The sequence below is a fragment of the Dioscorea cayenensis genome, chromosome 11, assembly GCF_009730915.1.
Source record: "Dioscorea cayenensis subsp. rotundata cultivar TDr96_F1 chromosome 11, TDr96_F1_v2_PseudoChromosome.rev07_lg8_w22 25.fasta, whole genome shotgun sequence".
In the NCBI taxonomy this organism is placed as follows: Eukaryota; Viridiplantae; Streptophyta; class Magnoliopsida; order Dioscoreales; family Dioscoreaceae; genus Dioscorea; species Dioscorea cayenensis.
This window is the reverse complement of record NC_052481.1, coordinates 20,060,134-20,072,692: the sequence shown is the minus strand read 5'-3', so window position 1 is coordinate 20,072,692 and position 12,559 is coordinate 20,060,134.

Genomic DNA, 12,559 nt, shown 5'->3' with positions numbered 1-12,559 from the left:
TCCTCACATCCTTTCTGAACTGCTTGAAGTCTTTAAACTTCATACCAACTTTAAATTGTGGGTCTTTCATATCAAACTCCTTAACAAACTCTGCATATTTAGGTCTACTTACAGCCACAACTTCCTCATTTGTTGAAGAACAGGAATGCAGTTCTTCTGAAGCCCCATACTCACTCTCATAGTCATCCCATATCTTGCACGCTCTTCTACAATATTGCCCACTGATCCAGCACCCAACCCAGTACCATGTCCATCACCACTAAACTCATCTACATCATTTTCCTGACAACTAAAACTATAATCTGAGTCATACAGATCATTGTCAGGTTCAACATCTACATTGTCCTGATTATGCTCTTGATCCTGATCTATATTTTGATCTTGATCTTATTCTTGGTCCTAGTCCCTACAACCTTCATTCTGATCTAGGTTTTGATTATCATCCTAGTACTTATCATTAAAAATTCTTACGCCTCGATTTTTTTCCTCGAGTCTCAGTATCATTGAAAACTAGTGGGAGTTCCCTATTGACCCTAACATTGACATTCACCTCACCATGCAATACAACACTTCGGGCTATTTCTAAAGCATCCGCATCGGTTTTAATCTCTCCCTTCCCATATTATCACTCGGATAATCCATCCGGGGAGAAACTACAACCATCCACATCTAAATTTAGTTCTTGTGCCATGGCTATAATTTGTAATAAAGACATCTTGTCATGGCAACAAAAATCAACATATCCTACAGTTTCTTGGTTCTATTTAATCATTAATTTCATTACAACATGGTTATATTTCTAATTGGCTCTAAGAAATTATGATGATTGTTATTATTACAACATCATTATATTTCTAGTTGGCCCTAAGAAATTATGATGATTGTTATCATTACAGCTTGGTTTGAAGTCAAAAATTGGTAATAAATTGCTATCATTACCAGTTTATGTGTCATCAATCAAATTATCATCTCTAAGTTCTTCAAGGATTAACAAACATATCAAAAAGCAATTCATTAGATAGAATGATACTAAAAATCTTGGTAAATACTTTCGGTTCTTCTCGGAATCACAAATAAACACAAAAAATCAAGATATAACTTCACTTTCAAACTCATCTAATATGGATACAAGAAATTGAACAATAATCATCACTAACACAAGAGCTAACAACTTATCTATTCGGTTTTTCACCAATAGATTTAATGTTATATATCAAAAATATTTGGTTGCCTAAAGACATTGAAGGCAATGCATTACAAAAAGTAACATCAAACTCTCAACTCAGCAGTTACGCTCATAATCATACTATATCATGCCAATCCCGGAATAACTAGTCATAAAAACATGGAGAAAAAAACTTAAATTCAAAGCAATAGCCATGATAAACTCAAGAGTTCATAAAACAAAGTGACACCAAACTCTATTCATAACGCAAGAGAGGAAACAAAAAAAGAAACTTAGCCTTTGATTACACAGAGAATAAATCTCAAGAAATTAAACACTAATCATGATAAACTAAATACTTCACAGATAATGCACTAGTCTAGTTAAACAATAAAAATTCTATGGTTTTACATAGACAAGATGTCAGAAATTTTGCTAAACCCGTAGAAATGCACATGGATTAATTGAAAGAAAACCATTCAAACCCTAACATTAACAATAATTCCATTCATCCAAACCTCGTAACATTAAATCTTAAGAAATTAAATACTAATCATGATAAACTCAATACTTCATGAGACAATGCACTCGTCTAGTTAAACAATAAAAAAATTCTACGGTTTTACATGCATAAGATGTCATAAATTTTTGCTAAACCAGAGAAATGCACATGGATTTGAAAAGAAATAACCATTCAAATCCTAACATCAACAATAATTCCATTCATATAGACCCGCAACATTAAATTCAACTTACGATGAACCGGGTGGTTCCAACTCCGGCGATCTTACGGCCCAGTCGATCTCCATGATGCTTCTCCTTCGACTGCACTGCTTGCCAAAGCTCCCTCTTCGTTCTGATGGACTTCCAGGCCAATCTCTACACCGCTCGCCACTAAAAACTACTGTACTCTTTCTCGCCTTTTGATTAGATATCTCAACTCGGTGCATTGCTACCACCGATTTCACCCTCGCCATCACTGTAAAAAAACTAGGGTTAAAAAGGTTAAAAACTATTTGAGTTAAGTGCTCACTTGGAAGATGTTTAAGTGGGTCCTTTCTTGTTGATGTGGATAAGTCATTGACTTAGAAGGCTCCACAACAGACCTCTTATGTGGAAATTAAGAGTCCACACAAGCAATTTGGTGGCCATGTCATAAGTTTCTCACAAAAAAGGGCCAAGTGCTCAATCGATGAAGGAGAATGGAAACTTAGTACTCACTTTGGTACAAATTGAAGGTTAGTGCTCAAAGTGATATTTAACCAAAAGTTAGTACCCAACCAAGAAATTTATCCACGAGTAGCCATAATAATGAAAAACACTATCTGCGAGCATCATTAGCGGTAGCTAGTCGTCGCCCTAGAACAAAGTAGTCTCAGCCTTCTGCTACTTTGTCATCATCATCATCATCATCATCATCATCATCATCATCATCATCTTTTGCTCATATGGTTATTGTCGAGAGCTTCGAGTGATCAACCGAGTGATAAATAAGGCTAAACCAAAGAAGAGAAAGAAAAAAATCCTCTTGAAAAGGATGATCAAGTTCATGATGAGGATAAACAACAACAATTGCGTAAGTAGCAATAACAACAACAACAACAATGCTCGTTATGAGGAAATGCATGCATTGTGGAATTCAAAAGACACCACAATGGAGAGATGGTCCAATGGGGCCTCAAACACTGTGAAATATTTGTGGAGTAAGGTATAGGTCCAGGCGTTTGTTCCCCGAATACCTTCCACAGACTAGTTGATAGGCGTTACGCAAGCATATGCGCTCGATCAAGTAGTAAATTGTGGGGATTTTTACTTGCATATCCCCCAGTAAAATTATGAATTTGCTTAAATAGCCCCATAAAAAAATGATATTTGTTTGTATACCCCTACAAATCAATTATATTTGCTTCTATGCCCTCTATGGTTAAGTTGACTCTTAATGGTGTTAAATCAATGGATGGAATAAGGGCAAATTACCAAAATGGGTTTGCTTATATACCCCTTGAAATTTTTTATTCTTATTTTGTAGACATTACTCATTTCATTCAACAAATGACCATTATAAGTTTTGTTAATATACCCATCAAAAATTTTTTTATTATATTTTTATAGACTTAAATTATTTAAACTATAGGTAACCAATATAATTTTTTTATATACGCTTTAATTATTTTTAAAAATTATTAAAAATTATGAATTTTTGAGTAAATTCATATTTTTAAGGTTTTTACAAACATCTCTAAAATATTTTTAGATTATCATATGCTCTTTACAAACACAACCTAAAAAAATAGGTAAAAAAATTACAACGTGTAACAATATATAACAAATAATTTCATACAATGGTTATGGGTAGTTGGGTAATTTTGGATATTGTTAAGGGTAGTTAGATGATGTTAAGGGTAATTGGGTAATTTTCATACTAAAAAAATAACAAATAATTTCATACTAAAAAAATTATGACCTTGGATGATATTAAGGGTAATTAGGTAATTTTGTTAAGTTGGGTTAAGTGGGAAGTATGATTAATTCCATAAACCCTAACGGTGGTTAACGGTAACTAACGGTAGTGATATATAAGTAAAAAAGTTAATTTTATGAGGGTATGCAAGTAAATAGTATTTTTATGGGGGTATTTAAGCAATTTCATGGTTTTATAGGGGTATGCAAGCAATTTTTCCTAAATTGTGCACTGGGCAGAGTATTGATCCGCAGAGAAGATTAAGAGCACTAGTACTAGTCCTATTTCTGAAAATTAACCTAACTAAAGAGTGTGATGTGTGCAAACATAATACGGAGAAAGATAATAAAAAGCAAGAATATGAAAATCAAATTGGTCGAGACTCAAGGGGAGTTGGGATGCTCGGGCGTAGAGTCCCTCTTGGGTTTATATGTCCAGGACAAAGGTTGTATAAGTATAGCAATTCTATTTGAACTAAGAGAAATCCTAGAATATACTAAACCTCTCTTGCAAGGATGAATAGTAATGTTCTCAGTACAGTGCTAATACAGACTCCCCACAATCGCATTACACTCTATGAAATCTCAATGTGAATTAAACAACAATTCATAAGTAGACAATTTTTTTCTTGCAAAAGCAATTGCCCTTAATCCCATACATAATTGAAATGAGATTTATGCTAAAAATCTATTTCCTACAATTGCAAAGAGCATGAAATTACTTATTAAATCAATCGATAGGATTGATGGAGGGAAACTCTCGACTTCAAAGTACCCCATTTCTAGGCTTATTCACAATCCCTTCCAATCATGGTTTGTCTATACTTGGTGGATATTTCTACTAGTCACAAGGCACATCATACAAGAAAAACTAGGGCTTTTCGCCTCAATAACTGATTAAGACATTGAAAAACACACAATTTGATTCAAATAGAAATTAATTGTAATTAAAAAATAATTAAAGCATAAAGATCTACAACCAATGTCAAAATAGAATAAACCCTAGAGTTCGTCTATGGCCAAACATCTACAAAATTAGTTCCTCATTAGAGGAAAGCAAGCATTCAAATAATGTGACGAAATAAGAACTAAATAAAACATCAAAACCCCCCTCTCAATTGCGCCGAGAGGTGATTGCCGTAGAACGCCCAAGGACCTTCCATGAACCCACCAAGACAACCTTTCACAGCTCCAACCCCTCTAATCTCCAATAAGTGGGCTGAATCTCCCTCTTTACTTACCTCCAAAGCTCTGGAAATTCACTCCTTTTCTTTTCTCAAGCCTTATCTTTGAATAGAACAAAATATACTCTTAAAACCCTATTCAGAAATGTTTATGGCTGAAAGAAAGCAGCAGTAGTGAGGAGCTGGGGATGATGGTTCGTGAGCCTTATGAGATCACTTACGGCCGTAAGTCTCGTCCATAAGGTCTTCTGTCTTGTGTTACGGTCCAGTTTATAATGGTAAGTGTTGGACCACAAGCTTCTCTGGATAGCCCTTGTGACTATTCTTACGGGCATATTTTGTGCTCATAAGCTCCACTGAACAATCTTTACGGTCTGATTTACAGGCGTAAGCCCTGCCTGTAAGACCTTCTACATATCCTTATGCTCCTTCTTAATGGCACAAGCATATATGTAAGGTTCTCTAGATAAAGCTTACAGATGTAAGTATGGTTGTAAGGTACCCGTAAGGTTCTCTTTCGATTTGTTTCTCGAGTGTAACTTGTGTGCATGAGATCCTTGAGTGCCCTTGTGTTAGAAACCTTAGTTAAGGTCTTTTTGAGAGGTTAAAAAGGTGGGGAAATCCTTTAAAAAGCAAGGCCGGGGCCTTACGGGCATCATGCTTGCCCACAAGGGGTGAAATGGGGGGCCTTGCGGCCTTCCTGCGCCGTAAGGCAGCCTGCAAGGAGCTCTCGGGTTAGGGGCCTTATAAAGGCCAATTCGACTTGTTCTAAACCCTTCTTTGAATCCTCTATCCTCTCCATCTTCCTCCTCCTCTAGAATCATCTTCTCCCCTCCCCAAACTTATCATTCTTGGCCTCCAACCAAAGTAGAAAGTGAAGATCTTTCTCCTCCTCTCTTGAAGAAGAGTTTTCCTTAGGATCTTGAGAAGCTTGGTGGTAAGTTGGTTTCTCTTCTCCTTCTCATTTCTCTTCTTGTCAAGTTTCTTGGGATTCATGGTTGAAAATCTTAGTTTTTGTTTGGATTTAAAGTATAGAAGAAGTTTGAAGTTGTAAAGCCCTGAATTTCTTAAAGGTTGAGAGAGATCTTTCATCCTCTAAGTTAGAGTTACTGTAGCACAAAAAAAAGTTGAGTTTTCCTTGCCTTTCTTGTTAGTTTTGAGAGTTGTGAGAGGTTCATTCTTGTAGGATCATCTAGATGAAGTGTTTAGTAAACCCAAGAAGCAACTATTTCCATTTTTGAGCACTTTCCTTCATTCAAGTTGGTTAGTTTAATGTTAATGCTTGTTTGCTTTTTGTTGGTTTGTTTAAATTGGTTCTAGGAGGCGAGGCTTCAAACAAGGGTAAAGAGCCGGTGGAGAAGTAACACCAGAGGGTTATAGCTTGCCAAGTTCGTGAGTGTGATTTACTAAATTATGGACTATAACTCATGCATGTTTTCTTATAATTAAGTTGCATTTCCTTTGATTGTTAATTTATCCTTGTTAAAACTCTTGAAATTTTTTCTATGGTGCTTAGAAACTATGTTGAATGATGATTTAGTTTATTCTAAGAATTTGACAAAGAATATATTACTTGGGATTAGAAACCGTATATTTTTGGCTATTATGTTTCAAAGAGTATGTTTTTCATGGAACTGGATATTATTGTTATGATGTTAAATGAGTTGTGCAAAAACTAAGTTGAAATATATTTTGATGATGTTATACTTGTAGTGCATCTTCAAGGATTATTCTTAAATGATGTTTTCTTGATGAAAAAGTATTTATTGGAGATGTTATGATCAATTTACTCACTCTTGGAGTGAAAGTTGTACATGTGAAAAACATGTAACATTATGATGAGACATATATTATCATGCTTTGAGTTATACACTAAGCCTCACGGAATGTATGATATTTATTTGTTTTGATGGTGACATGGGGGGGATCCCCAGTACTTACTACGATGAGGGATAGGGTTTCCACTGGGCTGACCTAGTTGGGGTGGCATAGAGATCTCGAAATGAGGTATCACCCTTTCAAGGAGCGTGTAGAGAACCTAAAAAAATGTGTAGGGGTTGGGTACCGTGAGTCACCACACGGGTTCCCCAACGGCCAACGCCGAAAGATGCGCATCTTGGTGGCTCAGGACCTAACCGAGGTCACGGTTAGCAATTGAGGGGTTTTGAGGCTATTTGTGATACTATAGATTTTTTTTTATTTATTTATTTCCTTTTAAACATTTTGAAATGTTGAGTTATTGAAAGAGAATGCTTGATTTTGGATTTAAGAAATGCTTTGGATTCTTTGATGATTTCAAAAGGTTATTATCGTGCATTTGATTCAGGAAAGCTTAAATACTTGTTATTTATAGTATCTTCAACATTGTTGAACTTTAAAACATGTTTTTGTTATTGTATTTTCATTTAATCATGTATGAGCTATAGTTCCATGTTTAGCCCCTCACTGAGTAACCTAGTTACTTGCCCCCTTTTCCTTCCTCCAAGGTGATAGCATAGCGTAGGAGGTGAAAGCGTCAAGTGCTTGGCAAGAGTTTGTGTTGTATTCTCATTTTGAATTGTGTATGTTATTCTATTTCCTTGGCATGTATTATCAGGGATTCACTAGGATGTTGGTGAACTATATTTTGTATTTCCTTTCTATAATTATTCTTTTATATCAATGTGGTCCAAGTCTTATATGAGAAGTTATACCCTGTGTTTTGGGGTTAGTGTTATTATAATTATCCCTATCATATTGTGACTACTTGTATTCATACCTTTGTGTTGCCCTGATGAACATGTGTAGGAAGGTTAATGTATGTATTTATTGTTGAATTATTCCTTGTTGTTATAGTTGTATTGTATAAGGGACAGGTTAACCTTACGGTGATCTAGGGTTGAGACAATGTTTGACCTTCCCTGAGTTGTCGTGGCGGTATGTCACTTGTGGGATCCATGGGATGGGGCTTGACATACCTGGCTTGTTCTTCACTAATTAATGTTGAGAGAGCTCCATCTTCATCGTTTTGGCTCTAAAATGTTTTTTTTGGCTCTCTCTCTCGTCCTTAAGCAATGCCCGAAACCTGAGAATGCAAAATACACCATGTTTAACATCGAATTCCATAATGTCACTCTAATACACATCTAATGATTGTACAAAATGATATTAAAGCCCAATGTTAGGAAAAATTGGTTATAAACCCCTCAAAAGTTCTATAATTGCATATTTACCCTTAGAAAAAACATAATTGTATATATACCCCCGAAAAAAATAGATAATTACAGATATGCCCCTACTGTTAGATTCGTTAACAGAAGTTAATCAAACTTTATCAACTATGATTATAACTTGGATTAAGATATACAAAAAGTTCAAAATAACACTTGCACAACTTCATTTTACAATAAAAAAAACTTTTCAAGGGTATATATACAAAGGGTATAATGGTTATTTTATATATCTGTTGTTTGTTAACGGAAGGTTTTTCAACTAATTTGAACCCTAGAGGTATATACATAATTATATGTATTATTCAGGGGTATGCATGCAATTATCTTTTATTTAGGGGCAAATATGCAATTTCAAAATTATTTAGGGGTACACCTGTAAAAAGCCCATGATGTTATATAATTGTATACTCATCACTAGTCCTACATTTGTCCCTTCTCTACATTCCAATTCACATAAGAAAGTTGTGGAAATGAGGCTCAAGTTCAATATTAAACAGATACCTCACTGTGAATTAGACTCCCATGCTCTTAAGAACTGCAATCTCATTCATTACATTCAGAAGAAAGCCAAGATCTGGGAACCAAAACCAGACCTACGTGTTGTTTGATATATATATATATATATATGTTAAGTCTATTGACATGAATTGGCATTATATGACAAGCTAAGTAGTAACATGGCAAGAGAAAGGTGGCGTGGCGTATGATGACTCAACAAAGGAAGTAATGACTAGGATGATGATATGACCAAATATTGATGTCATGACATGTGAAGATACAAGGGTGAGAAAATCAAGATGAAGATTATATTTAGAAAAATATTCCTCTAAATGGAGTCATGTGATGATCAACTATTTTTGGAAAGTGCATCAAGTCTAAAGGATCTCTTCAAGAAAGGCAAGTTCTATTTAAAGTATGTTTATCTATCCTTGGTAAGATCCGGGATGATAAATCATGTCTTTGATAGAGCTCTTTTTTAGAAAGATCAATTTAAAGAAGGAGAGGAATATTCTATCATTGGCAATAATTCAAGATTATGAAGATCGTATGAAGCATAGTTTGGTGTGAAACTATTTGAAGACACAAACTAAGATAGGCAAGGGCAAACTTAGTTTGGTATGAAGCTATTTGGAGACACAAACTACATTAGGCAAGGACAAGCCAAGGAGATTATCAAGACCATATTTAGCAACACAAATTGAAGGAAGATCTAAGAGCTATCTATGGGTGGAACTATTCAAGGAGGTTAATCATGTGTGGAGATTGATTGAAGATTACATGAGATATGGTTAGAGATTTGAAGATCGAAGTATGGATGATTGAAGATCATAATTGAAGATATTGAAGGCTAAACTTGGATGAAGATGAGATCAAGTTTAGTAACAATATTTCCATGAGTCAAACGAAGATCATTTGGGAAGACCAAACTTGGGCAAAGTTTGGAAAGAAGATCGGGAGATCTTCGGTGACTATCTTTGGTGAGATAATTACTTGTGCCTTGGTGGGCACGTCCCTCGGGAGAGGGAGACCTGCTGAAGTGACGTGAGGAAGGAAGCAACTATAGGCAGGAGGAGCTTGAGTCGAGTCAACTGCTACGAGGTGGACTGAAGGAACCGGGAGGTTAAAGGTCGTAGATTCGGGTGCATCTGGCTAGAACTCAGTCATGTTCAGTAAGGTGGGCCATGTTGGAATTGGGTGTTGCAACATCTAACTTTGGAAGATGTCCAAGTTAGGAAACCGCGGAGAATTCTAAAAGGGATAACTTTATTAGACATCGGTGCGTCTATATAAGAGATCCTGCTTGAAGATTTAGGATGAGCCAACCAGTGAGAGACTCTTCGGTGAGAGTTGAGTAAGTGGCCGTCGGGCAATCTAGAGAGGATATTCTTTGTGTTGAGAGAGTGTTGTACTCCTTATTCATAAACCTCTTTTAGTGGATTATTTCTCCGGGCCTGGCCCCCAGATGTAGGCAAGGTTGTGCCGAACTAGTTTACCAATTTGCTTGTCTCCTTTCTCTTCTTTTGATTGTGTGTGTGTTTGATTCTTGAGTAAGTATTTGAGTGACTTAGCACATTACACCCCTAACCGAACCATCAAGTGGTATCAGAGGTTGGTCGTTATTGTGTGCTTTGGTTTCAAGGCTGGCGAGATCCAAGCAAAGTTTCGATGATGGCCGCAAGAGAAGGAGCATCGGTTACTCCACCACCTTTACTCAACGGGTCCAACTACCCATATTGGAAAGCACGCATGAGGGCATTCATCAAATCTCTTGATGAAATCGCATAGACAGCAGTTGAAGAAGGATGGTCTCCTTCCGTCGAGATTGATGATGAGAAGAATAAGATCAAAAAGAAGAAGAGCAAGTGGAGTTAGGAAGACATAAACAAAACCAATACAAACGAGAAGGTGCTACTTTCGGAGGAGTAGACGAGAATCAATTCAAATATTTTACAACCTGTGAATCGGCAAAAGAAACTTGGGACATCTTCCAAAGAATACATAAAGGTGCGAATCTTGTAAGAATATCAAAACTTCAAATACTAACAAGCAGGTTTGAAAGTCTCAAAATGGAGGAAGATGAAATTATTGTTATATTCAATGCCAAACTGATAGGCATAGCAAATCAAGACTTCCAGCTTAGCAAGAGATATTCTGACGAGAAGTTAATTTAAAAGACTCTTAGGTCACTACCAAAGAGATTCGAAGCAAAAGTAGCAGCAATAGAAGAGGCACGTGACATCACTACTATACGCTTAGATGAGCTGATGGGTTCACTGCAAACATATGAGATGAACCAAAAGATGGATAGGAAAGAAGAAGGGCTGGCACTGAAAGTTGAAGCTGAGATACAGAAGGTGTTACAACATGGGGAGTTGCAACATCAGGACGACTTTGATGATGAAATCCCGTTGCTGACAAAGAAACTTCACAAAATGTTCAGACAATACCAGACCAGGAATAGAAGGTTTCAGAAAGAGAACTACAATGAAGAAGAGAAAAAGGATGAAGAGGAGAATAGTAAAAGAAACAGAAGAATCAAGTACCAAGAATGTGGAGGTATTGCTCAATAATTCTCTTAGTGAGGAGCCAATCTAGGAAGATCCTTTGGGCATCAAAGTAAATTTCTTGGTGATATGTTAAGCGATTCATCAACTTACATGTACCAGTTTACTTTATTACTAAATTGAATTGTTATACAAGGCATTTATCATTTTCCGTTTGCTGAAAGGTTTACTTGGGGCATCAATTAGTTTGTCTAGAATTAATGCCTAGTTGGCAGGAACTCTAAACACCTTGATGACTTCTTTGTGGCCACCTTAAACAACACCGAGGGGGAGAACATAAAATTCGTAAACTCAGGTGGGTTAGATTAGAGTGTAATGAAGAATACATCAAATTGACATAATTGTCGTAAATGAAAGTGTTCAATTATGGCATTGTTAAAGGTGTTTTTATTTTTAATTTTTTTATGAATAGTTACACGAAGGCTTGGAATGGGCTTACTTTTGTTGAATAGAATCTATATAATTATATGAACTAAATTTTCATTGATGATGAAAATTAAAATTGAAATTTTGTTGGGGCTAATTAAATCTCCATTTATGTTTGTTGTTGTCAAGCAAGTTCTTGCTTAGTGTCCTTGATGAAATGTTAATTACTACTAACGAATGTAGTAGCTATTATTGGATAGAAATGTATGGTTATGCTATGAGATCATTGCTGGGATTATTGTGAAAGGCTCTTTTTTAGGAAGTGATGAGTGTGAAGAACTAATTTGATTGTGCTTGTGAGATATCAGGGACTCCTTGTGTTAGGAACACATAATATTTCTAGTTTGATATTTGGAGAGGTTATTTCTGCATTGGTTGTTATCCTGTGAGAAGCATTTTGATGACTTTGATGACTTTGATAACTGCTTATGAGATATCAAAGGGACACTGGACACTATGTATTGAGAATTCATAATATTTCTTGTTTGAACTTTGAATTCCTGATTTGGAAATTTCAAGTAGAAAAATATCCCTGGTATACATGTTGATGACCTCCTTACTTATCTGAAATGTTTGAGAATGCTCAGTTGCAGATGATGAACCAAATAGAAAGAACTTCCTCAGTCCTGTTTGGCGTGAAATCTTACAGGTGTGAAAAGTCATTGAGTAGTAGCCATTGACTTTCACAGTGTTAGGTAGTGTACAAACATGAACATCTTCTATGTTCAGTAAATCTTGATTGCCTTCACAGAATCTCTCTTGCTCAATCTCTGCAGCTTGGCATGAAATATTTAAGAGACAAAATCAGAAGAAAGGGTTTGGTTTTTATCAATTTATTTTTACAAAGTTCAATCATTACATCTTTTTTTTTTTATCAATGTTGAGATGTTAGAGATATTGTAAGTAAATTTGCAACTTTGTAGGATGTTCTTATGTCGAATGACATGATAATCTAAACCACTTTTGCAGGTTCTTGTTAAGTTTTGAGATTGTTCTTATATTTGTATTTTAAATTATGTATTTTAAAAATCGAAAAACGAATCAAAC